The sequence below is a fragment of the Gallus gallus genome, chromosome 13, assembly GCF_016699485.2.
Source record: "Gallus gallus isolate bGalGal1 chromosome 13, bGalGal1.mat.broiler.GRCg7b, whole genome shotgun sequence".
Lineage (NCBI taxonomy): Eukaryota > Metazoa > Chordata > Aves > Galliformes > Phasianidae > Gallus > Gallus gallus.
Window position 1 is genome coordinate 5266555 of NC_052544.1, and position 15373 is coordinate 5281927.

The window sequence follows — 15373 nt, forward strand, 5'->3', positions numbered from 1 at the left end:
TGAGCACAACTCGTGGAATTGACGTGATGGTGAAAACAAATGCTTGAGATTTCAAACACGTGTAGCTGTACTGGGGTTTGCCAGGTCCTATTCATACCTTCAGAAAGATCTTTGTAAAAGACTGTTAACAACATGGTGAAAACGAAGTGAAATATTGGTTATACTGACACACTTAAAGATGTCCAGACATAGTCACAACTCACCCCCCCAAAAAAGATTAATATGTTAAACAACAACAAGAAAGTGAATATATACATACCAAGTCCAATCTCATGGATCTGCTAGTTAAGGATCACTGCTAAATGCCTTTCATAATCTATCTCTGGAAGTGTTTGAAAATGCTGAATACAGAATTAAATACCTAAATTCAGACTGAGTCTTTAGTTTGAAGAAAGATTCCTGTAAGCATTAATATGACTACAAAGAAGCTATATCAAATGCATATGCAGTCCATCAGGGAAATCTTCAGCACACTGTAGAAGGAGAAAAAGACTGTACATAGCCACGTGTTTGCAAGCTAGGACCAAATAAGACCAGGAATCTACAGAAAAGGTTCACTTTCAGGTACTGAAATACATCATACGCAGTCAGACCAGCAGGACCTGGATCTCTTTGCAATTTTGAAGGAAAAAAGAAATCAAACAGAATTTTCCCCTTTGTATGAGGTAAACTCTAGAAGTCTGAAGCTGAAATCAGTACCAAATGCATCATATAAAATTAAAGCATATTTGGTTTACAAAAGATAATGGTAACTTCATCAGTATGGAAACAAATGGTCAGCAAGGTCCTCATGCCAACACAATCCCAAAAACACAACAACCAAAACAAACATAGTGGTGTTCCGAAGGAAGACCCGGGGACCTAGCTGAAAGTTACAAAAGTCATCACACCACTAGCAGAGTGAAGATTTTAAATCATACACATAAACTTGTATTGCCTCAAAGCTATATTCTTCTGTTTGAAAATGTCAAATGAAAACCCTGCATGCTTTTTCTTTTTTTTTTTTCCTCTCTTTTCCCCTTGGAATGGGGAAGGTGTGGACACAAAGTACAGGGATACACTACATATTACTTTCCACTGAGTTCTGACTTTTCATGTGCCTTGATATGAAAGACTCAATCATGGTCATTTCTGTCCCCTATGGCAATGGGAATAGTGAAAGTAGACTGCAAAACGAACACCGAAGGGAACACCTCATTGTTTTGTGACAAAGCTCTATGCAAGAAACTAAGAAATTACTTACAGAAATTTTTCTTAGTCAAAAAAACCTTTCTTGTGGGCATTCAAGTAGAGCCAAAAAGGAAAATATCTTGTCCTATGAACAGTTGGCCCTGGTTCACTGATAGTCTTTGCAAATGACTGAAATCCTCAAGATGATCTAATTCTGACTGTGGAATTGGTTTGCGTAAAGAACAAGAGATAAACATGCAAGTTCTCTGAAACTGTTTCCTTTTCTTATCTATCTCTTTTTTGGATTAAGTATAAGACAGCTATTAAAGAGAACTGCCTTAATTCATTCAGCTATCTAGACAATTTACTCTTAGAAGAATCCTTTCATGATGAGCAAATACACCACACTTGAGCACAGGTTTCTTAGCTCACAGACGAATTACTTCCTTGGTGGATAAATTATGAATCTATGTTTCTAAATTTTAAAATTATTCGCCTTCAGAGTTAACATTTGGAGAGCAGGGAAAGACAAGCAGTTAAATGAATTTTAAATATGGGCTTGGCATCAGTTTATTTATAAATGCTCTTTAGCTGATAAATCAGGAAGTTCCTACGAGTCCTCAAGTGACTCCATTTTTACACTACTGTAATTTGGCTAAAATGTGCCTTGTGTCTTCAGGTAAAATAATACTTTTGTTTTACAGAATTCTTAATATCCGAACCCACTTAGTAGCCCTTTCATGTATATACCACCCTCATTTGAATTATTAAGCAGATGATAGGATTGGAAAACATATTTTATCTTCATAAACAACAGTCATAATTGGATCCTTGATTTCTATTTTCTTAGTATTTTTATAATGCATATATTATCATTAAATTTTTGATTTCATGCATTATCAAGAAAGCGACTGTTTCCTAAAAACAAAACAAAACAACTGGCTTCTTGCCAGCCAGTCACCACTACAGCATCACTACTGCAGCCACCTGTAAGCCAACCTGCACTGCAGCCTTTGAAAGATCAGCTTCTGTAGTTCAGTCTAGTACAGTTTCAGCTCTGCACATCAGTTAAGGACTGACCTAACAGATACTACTAGATACCAGTACATCAGACAAGTGGCCATGCCCTTAATCAAATAAAGAGAAGCTTCCCTGTGGAGGTAAGATCAATTAGATCAGCCAGACTCCCGCAACTACAGTCAAAGAGGTTGGAGAGTTTTGGGTGGTAGTGAATTTTTTCTCCTTTTTAATTTCTAAGACATGATGCTTACTGAGGAGAAAGTTATGGGTGAAGCTTCGCATGCAGTTTGGGAACCTATGCAGAGAAGCATCTTAACTGAATTCCACTCAACATTATTTTCTGCTTATATATAAATTTTAACCTCCGGAATTCTGAAGAATACAGAACAAACTGGGAAAATTGCAAGAGTATCCTTTATTTCATGTCAAAAACTTGGGTCAGCAGAGGAGGTCCAAGTATCTCTGTGTAACCAAGGAATTGTATATCAATAGTTTCTCCAAATTAGAAAAGATATTCCAAACCACAGAATATTCAGCATTAAACCTATCCATTTAAATTTGAATTGACACTTCAATTGGATTTTCCCAAAAGGTAAAAACAAACCACAAAAATAAAAAAGCAGTCTAGCAATCCAGACGTTGCTTAAGTTACACACGGAACAAATCTGTGAACCAGTGTGAATCTGATGCTCTTCTGAAAATGTAAGTCATTAAATAATCACATTGGGAAAAGAAAAATCTCAGCACAGAAAGATAAAGCTGATAAAGCCCATTTTAAAAATCCTCCATTTCTAATAAAGTGCTATTAGAATTCTAGGCAAAGCACTTTGAAAAGTGTGATATTTATTTTGATAACATCATTCTGTATGTCCATTTAGGAAATATTCCCCAATATTCATTTGCTAAAGCTATGTGATGTAGGCATAAACAAACACATTATATTGTAAAAGCTGAGATAGTGTCTGTCTGTCCATCTACAATAGAATTCACTTATTGCTTATTCAATATAAAGCTAGCTTCTATGATTTGGCACATCTTTATTCAGAAAGATGGGCTGATTGCTGACAACTTTGATACAATAAAGACTGCTGCAGCATTACTGGAAGAAAGTCATTTGATAAATGTGTATTTTCCATTTTGCTTAAAAGGAATCTATTATAACTGCAGCTGCTTTCCGAATGAAATTAATGCCGAAGTGAAGCTTCGTATTACAAAGTAAAATGGGACTCGCTCTCTAATATTAGACTGAAAGGCATTGTAATGCAGCAGGAGGATTGAACTTCGACTCCTTCAAGAACATTGATTCATATAACAAAAAGGGGGAAAAAGGCTTTAAAAATGCTAACATCCTCTCTTCAAAGCATAGCAAAGCTGCTGTCCAGAAAACAGAATAGCAAATATAGGTTGTGTGCATTTCCAAAGAAGATCCACCCTAAGGAATACCATAAGGAAGTCACATAATAAAATTCTCAAGTTTGTTTTGAACTTTTTGAAAGATACTGAAATATACAGCTGGGAGGAGAATATCTCACACTTTTTCCAGTCAGTGGTGATACACACTGCTTATTCAAATAGGTTTTAACCAAGCTACATACTGCTGGATTACAGCTAAGATTTATCAATCCTTTGTAATTAAAACTTCATATGTGCAAAGTTATCCCATCCTTCTCAAGATTTCAAAATATTCTTTTTCAACACTAGCTCTAAATGTGAATTTTTGTATTTTTCTAACTAAGGTGTGTCTGCCTCTGAAACAGGCAGAAAACAGGAAAAGGTTCTGGCTGTGTGTGGGCAACATGCTTGCCAGGATATCTCATAATCAGTCTCATCACCCATAGCCAATGGGACTGTTCCTTTTTTGACCAATGACCGCTCACATTGCTAAAGAAGTTGCACTGAGCCTGTTATGAGAGGCCAAGCACACGTAAGCCATGAGGCTTGTGATCAGGGCTTGCATGAGCAACATGTAAAAGCATCATGTCAGAGAACAGCAGAACATCTCCAGCTCAGCTACATCACAGATGAGTACTATTTTTTTAAATTATGTTTGATTTTTAACTTTATAACATGAGAACCTTTTTGACCAGATGTTTTATCAAGAGAGGATACATAATATTGAAAAAAAAAAAAAAAAAAAAAGCTGTAAAAAAATCTGTATCTTCCAGATCATAAACTGTACTAATTAAACCAGTTTATTTATTGTTTGTGACGGCTATCTTTCTCAATACATTCTGAAAAAGCCAATGGACTGCAGAGTCAGAATCCAAGTCGGAAACATTTTGAAGAATAGGGAAAAAAAAAAAACAAAACAACAACATCTTGGTAAAAACAAGGCAGGAAGAAAACTGTATGTCCTATTTTATATATATATATATTTGATACTTCTGAAAGCCGTGTTTAGATTTGAGATTTCAGTTTCTGCTAAAGAAATAAACTGTAAATGTCAAACTGATATCTGGATTTGGGTTCAGATTTCAGACCCTCATCACAGAGAAAATCAGAAGTGTTCTGATTCAAATGTCTAATATAAACAAATTTCTATTCTTTGACAGTAATAATTGAAAGCTTTTCCTCCTGATCTGTTTTCTTTAATACAGGAAGGCAAGACAATCTGGATCATTTTTTCCATCCCAACATTAAGATATACTCCAAATGTTATATTCCAACTCTTTCTTTTCTCAGTTCTCGCAGAATTTTCTTCCCAAGCCATTCAGAAACAGGACTATCGTAACATTTCCTCAGTCTGTTCCATCATAATTTCTTGTTTACCAACAAAGTCATCGTTTGGAACTTTTGAGAAATGCAGATATGATTTTGCCTCTGCAAAATCATACTCTTGCTTTTTGTATTGGTAAAGTAGTTTGGGAGAACGGAAAAGTATTTTAAAAGAATAGTCAGTATTGTCTCCTTACTTCGCAAGAGAAAAAACTGCCATATACCACCAGACAGTCCCTCCTCCTTACAGACTTGTTTGTAAGATCACAAGTCCCACTGCTGCAACCTCTTTCCAAATGTTATCTTTTGCTTCCCTGCTTTCTTTGTGTTTGCTTTTGCAATAGTCTGTACTTTCCCGCTGGATAGCTGGCTAACTCATTTCTAATATTTAAACGTTTTAGGTTTGCTCTCATCATGACCCCAATACAGTGCATTTCCACTACACTCAAAGGAGATGAATAGCAAGCCTACCAGATAAATGGCCACAGACTCACAGCCTTCAAGAGACTTATTCACTGGAGTAACAATATTAGCCTGCAAGGGCACTTTCAAAAGCTTTTCATGTTTTTCTACGTTCTTGTTTCCAATCTCTGTCATTACTGCGTTACGCTGTTTTCCGACAGTCAGGGCTTTTGGTTACTACCAGCTTAGGAAAAATTCATATTTATGACCTTGAACTGAAAAACTTCCTAATGCACTTTGGCCACAAGGAACATTCCTTCCATTTCACAACTCAAATAACGTTCAAATTCATTTTCTTCCTTCTTCAGCTTATTCACTCCGTGTGCTTACATTTTAGTCCTAGTGAACGTGCACAAGTACAGGACAGCAACCAGGGCTACAGAAAACATAAGACTACTCTTGTAGTCACTGGTGGCTCTTTTTAATGGCACCACATTCTGTGCTGTCCAAACCAAATTAAAGAGTTCTCCATCCCAATTAACAGCCCTATGATTCGTAGTCCAGTGACTCACTGTTACATGTGTCTGATTCTACTCTCAGTCTTAGTAGTCACATGTTGTACACACCCAGTATGAAATGTGAGCTTTTTATACTTTTTTTGCTGTACTTCACTCTTTCCCCAGTAGATGTGCATGTAAAGATCACAGTAACGCACAGCCAAAAACCTAATAAAAATTAATAGAAGTTCTATAGCTCAATTAACATTGAGTCTCCATCACTATACAAGACTAGTTTAGATCAAAAGCACACACGTGCATTTCTGTCGTATTTGTCAGGGTTCACAACACAACAGTATGCTCGGACTTACAATTTCATTCTGGCTATGAAAGAGCAGATGAAATCTGAATTGATACTAAACTGCTGCCACAAAACAAATACCTAGAAAGTAAGGACACGTGGCCTGACATGGTACCTGGTTAGAGGCTATTCAGCATAAAAAGGAAGATGAAACAGAAGATGCAAGAAATTGTACCTAGATGCACAAACTCTTAGAAAAAGGAGATAATAAATATGATACCAAAGATCAGAACTCTTGGGTCCCTGAATAATGGGCCACTAAGGATCCATTCAGAGTGCGAACGAACTGCTAAGAACTGGGTGAAAAAGTTTCATGTGAATGACTGATTTTATTGAAGCGGCTTGTGGGGCTAAGCAAAATTTATGAGATGTTTCAAGCAGTTTACATGAACATGCAAAGGAATGCTTAAAGACAGGATCAAGCTGGACTGGGGAGAAACACGCATGGGGAAAAGGGAGAAGAGGTTGAATGTAAGAAAAATGCTAGCTGTATACAAACAAGATGCTTGTGAGCATATTTATCTCACCTATCTCTGTTCTTGATGACTGCAGACTCACAAAACTGTTTTCTGTGTGAGTGCTCTCTTCTGTGTGATTTGTTAGCAAACTTCAGGCTCTGCTAGTCAGTACCCAAGAAACCAGAACCTGGAAAGAACTAAGGCTGGGTTTGGAGACTGGATAAATAGAGCTCAGGTTTGAGGCTTGGGTTCTGTATACTATCCAGCATAGGGCTCAAGGCACCCACAGCGATGAGAACTTCAACTGGCTTCAGTAGCTGTTGAGCAGGAGGAGATCAGGGCCTGAAAAAACCCAAGGCTGGAGATGGAGGAGCCAAGCATCAAGGCATCAATTCTGTATTGTCTTACAGCTTACTCCAGAAAATGTGAGAGGAACTGCAGATCAAGAGAATGAGGGTCAGATATATAGATAGACAGATAGATGTACAGACATGTGTGTACATGTAAATACAAACACACATATGGGTGCACATATGTGTACATATATATACACGCACTATATACTCTACACACAATATATACTCAACTTCCTAATCATTTAGAGAGGATGAGCAGGACTGGTCTGTGTTGCTCCTGTCCATGTAAGTGGTGCTAGTAAATGCAGTGTTCTGTGTTGATTTCTCTATCTGATTGTGTGAACTGTGTGTGTGCACATGCATACCTGCACATGCACCTTTTAGGAATACACACACAATCTCGCCACAGGAACAGCCTGCAAATGGGAGGAGACCAAAACAACCTGAATGAGAAATCCAGGCTCCCACAAAAGCCTCAGCCAATTTTGGATCTTTGTTACAACATAAATAAGCAGTAACTTCATGGATTTGAATGAAAAGGCAAGAGCCTGTTTACATTCCTGCAGCAGGCTCGAGATCTTTTCTTCATATTCACTTTTTTGTAACTACATGACTGTAAGGTTCGGCCTTGCTTGTTTGTTAATTCATTTTACATTTTCTGTGTTCAGCAATTCTAACAAGATGAAGAGGATATAAAACAATCATGCTATGAAATTAATCCCTTTGTTCCAAAGATGGCAATCAAAACACATTCAATTGATGAGACTATAACTAGGAAACTGGAATTACCTACTCTTGGAGTCTGTGCCAGGTATAACATAATACAAAATCATAACAATTATTACAAGGAATTCAGAAAAGAACCACATGTACCATAGCATTAGTATAACTCAATTACTGTTCTACAGCCCAAACTGTTGGAACACAACAGCTTTCTCTCTAACTGCCTTACAGCTTACTAATACCAACTTTCAAGCGATTATTTTACAGTCAACAGATCCTTTCAAGAAGGGAGAAAAACAAAGTCAAATTCAAAGCTTAAAGAGTCTAACTCCAAAATGTTTATTCATAGTAACGGTTGAGTTTCCCCTACTCTCTGAAAGCATATTTAAATTTATCAAGCCCTTTGCTATATTTGCCTTGTCAATATCCCAAAGCCATGAAGCAAGAATGTTATCTAGTTTCCTCCCAAATTCCTTGCTTGCTATTCCTTTCACTACAGTTGTTTTATAAACTGAGAATAAGAATTACAAAAATAAGTAGAATAATGGTTGTTTTAGCTGCTTATTTGAAACTGCGATAGCAGCGGGAGTGCTGTGGCAGGTGCTGCCAGGAGGACTTTGGTCCTGCCTCACTGCATGGCACACTGATGTCTGAGAGGGCAGGATGTAACCTGCCTGCAGTCCCACACCTCTGCTGTACAAGTCTGGGTCATTCTCAAACACTGGAGATGAGCAGTTCCTGCACAGCTATGTTTTCATAACGGCATTGACTTAGCCAACTACAGACAGCTGCTATCTCATCTCTCATCTGTTCGGACAAACAGTGTAAAATTGGAGGTTTCAACAACAAGGTTATAAAGTTGATGAAATACAGTGTACAGGCAACCCCTTTTTTTCCTTACTACTCATTTATTTGTCTTTCTCTTGGAAACCTTGTAAGTAAAATAGCGGTTGTAGATGCGAAGAGCACATTTAGAGTAGCTATTAATCCAAACTCAGACTAATCTATTGCAAGAGAGCACTGCCAGCAATGCAGTTCTTAGGATGGGACAAAGTTCTGCTCTTTTTCTAGTTCCAAAACTAACGGGAGTTACCTGACAGAACCCACATGCAAAGCCTTAGCTCTGAGTGGCTCTTTGGAGCTTCTCCCATATGCTTAAGCTTCTACAGTTGAGTTTCAGCTCAGAAACAGATAGTTTCTTTATTACTTCAGCTATCAACCATCCGTGTGTACATATAACCCATGTAACACCCTATGGAAATCCTGCTATGAAGAAACTGCTGCTACAAGTTGCAAAAAACAACAGAGATTAACCCACAAATGTCATTATTCTACTTTATACAAGACTACCATTAAAAAAAAAAAAAAGTGAAAGAAAGAGCAGAGCAGCACAGAGATGAAAACAGCAACACCCTACAAGAGCTGATATGGTACACATTTATCTGGACAGCCTCTGCTCTGCTTTTTCCCTCCAGCTCTTCTGAGGGGTGATAATCAATACCTTCCTTTGTCCTTTCTGGAATTTTGCCTTAAATACAATAGCATCTTCAGAGAGTGCATATAAGTAGCTATTTGACTCAAAAATAATTTGTGAGCCAAATATATTTAGAAATGCCTTTCTTCCTGTGACATGCCTTTCCATGAGAAAGATGCAAAGAGCAATGTGATAAAAAAAAATGACAACACAGCAGCTGCACCAAGTCTTTGTAGTGTGAGGCACCTGTAAATGAGAGAACTGCATGCACGTGTATGCACATGTGCTCACACAGAGTTTCACGGCTTAGAAAAGGGGTTGGTTTAACAACACTACACTGAGTACAGACCTACACAAGGAGAGTGAAAGCATCTCTGCAATTCTCCTCTGCAACAGGCACATCTCCAACTGCGATGATGATTCAAGCCACCAAATCTAATGAATTTTAGCTCTACCCCTTGAAAATGATGAGACCAAAGGGGGAAGATATGGCTGGTAGAGAGTCTGAACAGGCAGAAAGGCACCTGTGGAAGCTAGCAGAGACTTGGAGCCACTCTGGACAACTAACCAAAAGCTCCTCACCTCCTGATCACCTCATGACTTTCCTATTCCAGATCAAACTTGAATAAGCAACCTGCAGGCGTAACAATACTGGCTTCACTGCTGTTCCTTTAGGTCAGATGACATGACTACATGATGTTACCCTTGTACTGAGCCTCAATACGACTAAGAAAGTGAAGGAGACTGAAGTTTCTTCTTTGTTTGCTTTTAAGATAAATCACATCTACAAGAACTACAAACATAGCAGCTTTTTATTGCAAATTCTGATAAAGTTGCTTGAAAAAAAGGCAAACATATCTCATAAGCTAAAAATCTTTCCCTTTCTCAACAGTGCAATGACATTCCATACCCCAACAACAGTAATAGATGCCCAAAGTGAACAACGAAATTGCATATTTAGGATTTTACTAAAATGAATAAATACAACCACACTCTTAGATATAAAATGACTATTTAGCATCCTGTCTCAAGACTGATCTCTAGAGGCATTTATGGGTGTACAAAGTTTTTCTGAGCGTTATCTTATTACGTATATTTCTTTTATATTATATGTATATATCATTATATGTACATATTATTACCTCATATTACATATTTATACTATAATGTACATACTAGTTTAATAGATATTTATAATATATACACCTAGTTTAACAGGTACCATCTCTATTAGTAGATGTAACACGACATATATTATACCTAGACAGCCCCTGGCTCCTGAAATGACTGTGACAGTTGGGTGCCTCTGTGCTATATTCCCTGCCACTGCTGGGCTCAGCTGCCTGTGCTTGGGCACTGCCCCAGGGCTGCCTCACCTGAGCATGGCATCAGGTCCTCCCAGCATCACGCTGGGGGAACAGAGAAGATAATTCAGAAACACCTACTTCTTACTTTGTTTTCTCTGCTTCCCTTTCTATTCTTACCCTTGTTCTCTTTGATTCTAAGCAGTATGTGTTGCATGCTGGCTGCCCACAGCAGAGACCAAAGGGAAATCTGGACCTAGATGCCACAGCATTAAGGTCAGTGAAGATGATGAGCTCAGTAGCTTTCACTGGAGACACTCTCATACATCACCCAGAGCTGTATGAGTAAATCTACAGTGAGAAATGGAGTGCTTCACTCCCTCTGCGCTTTCTCCCTTATTTTCAAATTAGCAAGCAACAACAAACTGCAGTTAAAGTCTGTCAGTCTTTGCTTACCCCTATTCACTAAATAGTGGTTTTCATAGTTTCTTACTTCTAATTTCGTAATAAATATGATTTAATTAATCCTCTCTACTTTGGATCTAATGAGTTGTAGAGAAATTCAGGGTGAGCAAAAGGGGCACAGATACTCACGGGACGCACAAAATTATTTATTAGAACTGTTTTATACATCTGTCAGTTAGGGTTCTGATTTAAAAAGAAATGAGCTTTCAACGAGCTTTATGAAGTCTAATGTAACGTGGGAGATGTATACTAGCTTCTTCTGTGATAATCACGGTATGAATGTGCACAGTAAATTAGCTAACAGAACAAAATCTTTCATGAGAGCCCTAAGAAAAGATTTGATTATACTGTCAAATATACCTGGTAGGTAATTACACTGTTGTGCAGTAAATGCTTTAGCATTTACAGACATGGTATCAACTGCTAAGAGTGCACGTTTCCCTTTGGTATGCTAGGGCATATTTTTTCTGACTACAAAATACTAAGCAGAACTGGGTGGCTCAAGGATTTATTGTGCCTTTGTGAGATGTAACTAAAACTGATTGAGACCTTCCTCATGCTGGGACAGTGCTCTGAATAAGCTGCAAGGCTGGGCAGAGGTGAGTGCTGGGGGAGCTACACCTCCCTACTTCTCTTTATTAATTTCATCTGCTATGATCCTCAATCTGCATTTTCATGAGTTTCCAGTACTGTTATGGAATCCAAATTGAAATAATCTATCTGCCTGGTAAGCACCAACCAGCTAATTGCATAACCTGCTGGAAAAGAAGTTAACAGGAAACGGCTTTGAGCTGCCCCACAGCTCAAAATGCAAAGGGAAGGCAGCAAAAAAGATAGGCATGGATGTGACAGCTGATCAGTTACTGCAGTGCTGGCTGAGCAGAAAGAACCAACAGCAGCAGGCAACACACTAACCCCCCTGACTACAGGCTAGCACATTACTTTCCCTGTAATACTTTATTAGCAAATCACAATAGTGTTAATAAGTTGTAGAAAAAACACATGTAAGTGATGCAATGCAGATAAATTATCTTCTTTTGACCACGGCAATTAAAGGGTGATATTCCCATTTTCCACAAACACATTTTCATCTTATATATACACTAGAATATTTTTTTATTTTTCTCCTGTAAAATGATTTTCAGCTTTAAAAAAAAAATTAAGCAGATTCATGCAGTCTGCAAAGGCCAAAGAGATCTGAATCTGAATGCTCTTTTTCTTTTTTTCTTTTTCTTTTTTTTCCATACTGCTGACCTTCAGGGTTACGATAAAAGTCAGTCTCCATGATGATATTCATAGATGACTTTTTAAAGGTAACTTTGTTCATTTTGACAGAAAGATACAGTAGTTTGAATACAAACTGCACCAGTGAAGAACGAGGACAAATACCTCCCTGAGGAAAGTGGGCCTGATCCAAGGTCCGGAGAATTAATTAGCGTCAACATTATATTTGCCCTAAGGGGCTAAAGCCTCTCTTTTATTTTTTCCTTTCCTTTTCTATTTTTTTTTCTTTTTTACTTTTTATTTTTTATTTTGGCCGGCCAAGCTGTGTATCACAATGTGTACACTGGCATCTTCAATCATATTTGATAGTTAATCAATTTATGTATCTAACAGTTAAAAAGAAAAGGAAAAATAGCATCTATAATTCTGGCATATTCTTTCACATTTGATCTCACCACCTCCAATTTAACTGTTACCACTTGTAATGCAAAATAAAATGTTCTTCTGAAGCAATTTGAAGCAAGGAATATTCATATATTTTTTTTTTTACTACTAGAAAAAAATTGTACTTTCACCAATTTAAATGCAACAAAACCAATCCATGCTTAAATGTGAATAAGGTGCCATCCATCCAAGTAATTTGCCTTAGCAACTCTAAGTGTTTGGATGATACAGCAATGAAATAGAAACTGCCTATATAACAGAACTAACAACTCACTTGTAATTGGGGAAGGTACCACCAAGTGGCCCTGCAATGCGGCTGACCTATGGATCATGGTCAGCTGGCTGCACTCAGGATACACTCGTATCCATCAGAAAATCTGACTGTAGAGGTATCTACAAGACACAGCCCCTTTTTACAAAGCTTCTTCTAGCACACAGACTTTCTCATATGACTGTGGTCCTACAGCAGCCCAACTTTGTATAATTCTATTCACTGATGGATGATGCTGGGAAAGACAATGTTCTAAAAGATAAAAATGACAACTGTTTTAATTGCTTAATAAAATATCAATTATTTTACTGCCTATCAACGGAAACGAAATCTTCAGCAGAATACCTAAAATCCAGTGAACTCCATCCATCTTTCAACACTGACCATTTTTAAAAATACAGATCTTTACTTTATATGAAGCCATATACAATCTGAACTTCTAACAGTAGAAGTTTGCAATGATTAGAAAAATATATAATAGCTTTGATTGTAAAAAGCAATTTATGTGGTTACACAAAGGCACAGCTATTTAACAGTTAAAGTAATCTAGATTTATCCTCTAAACCTAAGACTTGCAGATCTTTTTCTTTGAGAAGACTACCAGTGTTGGCAAACCTGAGAACATACAGGAGTAGTATGACTATGTTCTTCCATTTCCAAATTCCCTATTATTAGGTACAGAACAAAATGGTATGAACGGCAGGCTCCAGGGCTTTGTTGTAGGACAAACATTTCTTCATTTGTTGGCAAAGACAGATCACTATTATGCAGACCACCAATTCAAACAACAGTTCTTGTACAGAAAGGATAATTTCCATTTTAGTTTGCTCATTATATTGGCTTAAGTTTTTTCATCTATGCCTCTTAATTGATCACTACTGAGTTTAGAGCCTGAGGTTTCATATAAACAAGTAGTAGCAAAAACTTCTAGAACTTCCTCCAAATGATCACTGAGCATCACTTCTTTGAATACTCTAATCAAGAAGTTGAAGAAACTACTCAAACAGCAGCCTATGCCTGGAAGTACCTTTACCAGATGCTGCAAATACTTAAGGAGCAAAGATTCCTTCAATCCCTTACAAGTCAAATATTATTCACCTCCTAAAGAAAGAAACTGAAGCTGAATAAATTAAATCTGTTGGTCAAAAGAACAATAACTTGATGGCAGAACCTAGAACTGCATTTTTTAACTCTCACAGTTCGTGAAACTGGAAATATTTAGCTGCATTAACTTGAAAATTTGGAGGAAAATGGGACTGTTCCAGTTATGATGCACAGTCTATGTAAGAGTTTCCTGTTTTGCCAACTGCTAATATTTAACAGTTCAGGTGTTTTACACAGCTGCAAGAAATAATATGGTGGCTATGACCTAGAGCCTGTGACATCTATGAAATTATTCTATCATCTTGACTAGTTACAGCATAGATGCATCATCTGAGGACACGAGATGAAATTCTGTGCCCAGTGCTACAAGTGCCTCTCTGATAATTTCAAAGATAATAATTCCTCAGTAAGGGGAAGGTGAGCACGAAGCAATGACACTTTGTACAAGCAGGACATGCTCACTGGTATCTCAGAGAAATCACAAGCATCCTTCTCATAGCTTTGAAAAAGGCTGCTTACATAGGGAGCACTTTTCATGTTAGACTCAAATATCCTCACTTAACTGCCTCTTGGAGGAAAAGGAAAAGTGAATAAGGAGCACCTTGAAGTGATTGATGACAATGTTCACTGCATTTGTGGGACAGCTCATTAGGTACCATAGAAAGGGCCCCTCACAATGCACATTAAAGAATCTGAGGGGAGTACGTTCTTGATAAGTTTTAGATCCCAACTCAAAGGCACCACACCAGCTTTCTAACAATGGGGTGAGGCCAATGTGGAACACTTCAGAAGGATTTACACGAATAAGGTGTTCAACCACGTATCAGGGATGATCAATGAGGAAGAAGAGAGAAACTTCGCTACTGATGTTACAGGCAAGATAGAGGAGACTGCACAATACGATAAAAATAAAATCAACCTTCGAAGTCAGAAGATGATAACTTCTGTAACAGTCACCCCTGCCATCACTGCCTCTTTTTCATGTTTTTCTTTTGAAACACAATAATCTACACCATCTAAAAAATAAGTCGGGGTCTAGTTACCAGATTTGGTTTAACAAATGACCCAATTTCTCCAACTGTCATGTCCAATGATGAATAGTATTTATACATAATTTTTCATTAGTATCCCACAAGAAGAATTCAGTTACTCTTAAGGATTTTATTCATGTCAGCACTGAGTTGTTCAAATACATTTAAAAAGAGATGACATTAAGCATAATTCTTAGCAGGAGATGGAAAAGTAACTAATCTTTGTGTCTGAACTCAGTTTTTAACGCCAACCCTTCCACAAGTGAAATCAGAACACAAAAACAAGAGATGAACGACAGAGTGTGCAGGAAAAAAAAAAAAAAAAGTTAAACAATATTAAAGCAATTTTTGAAA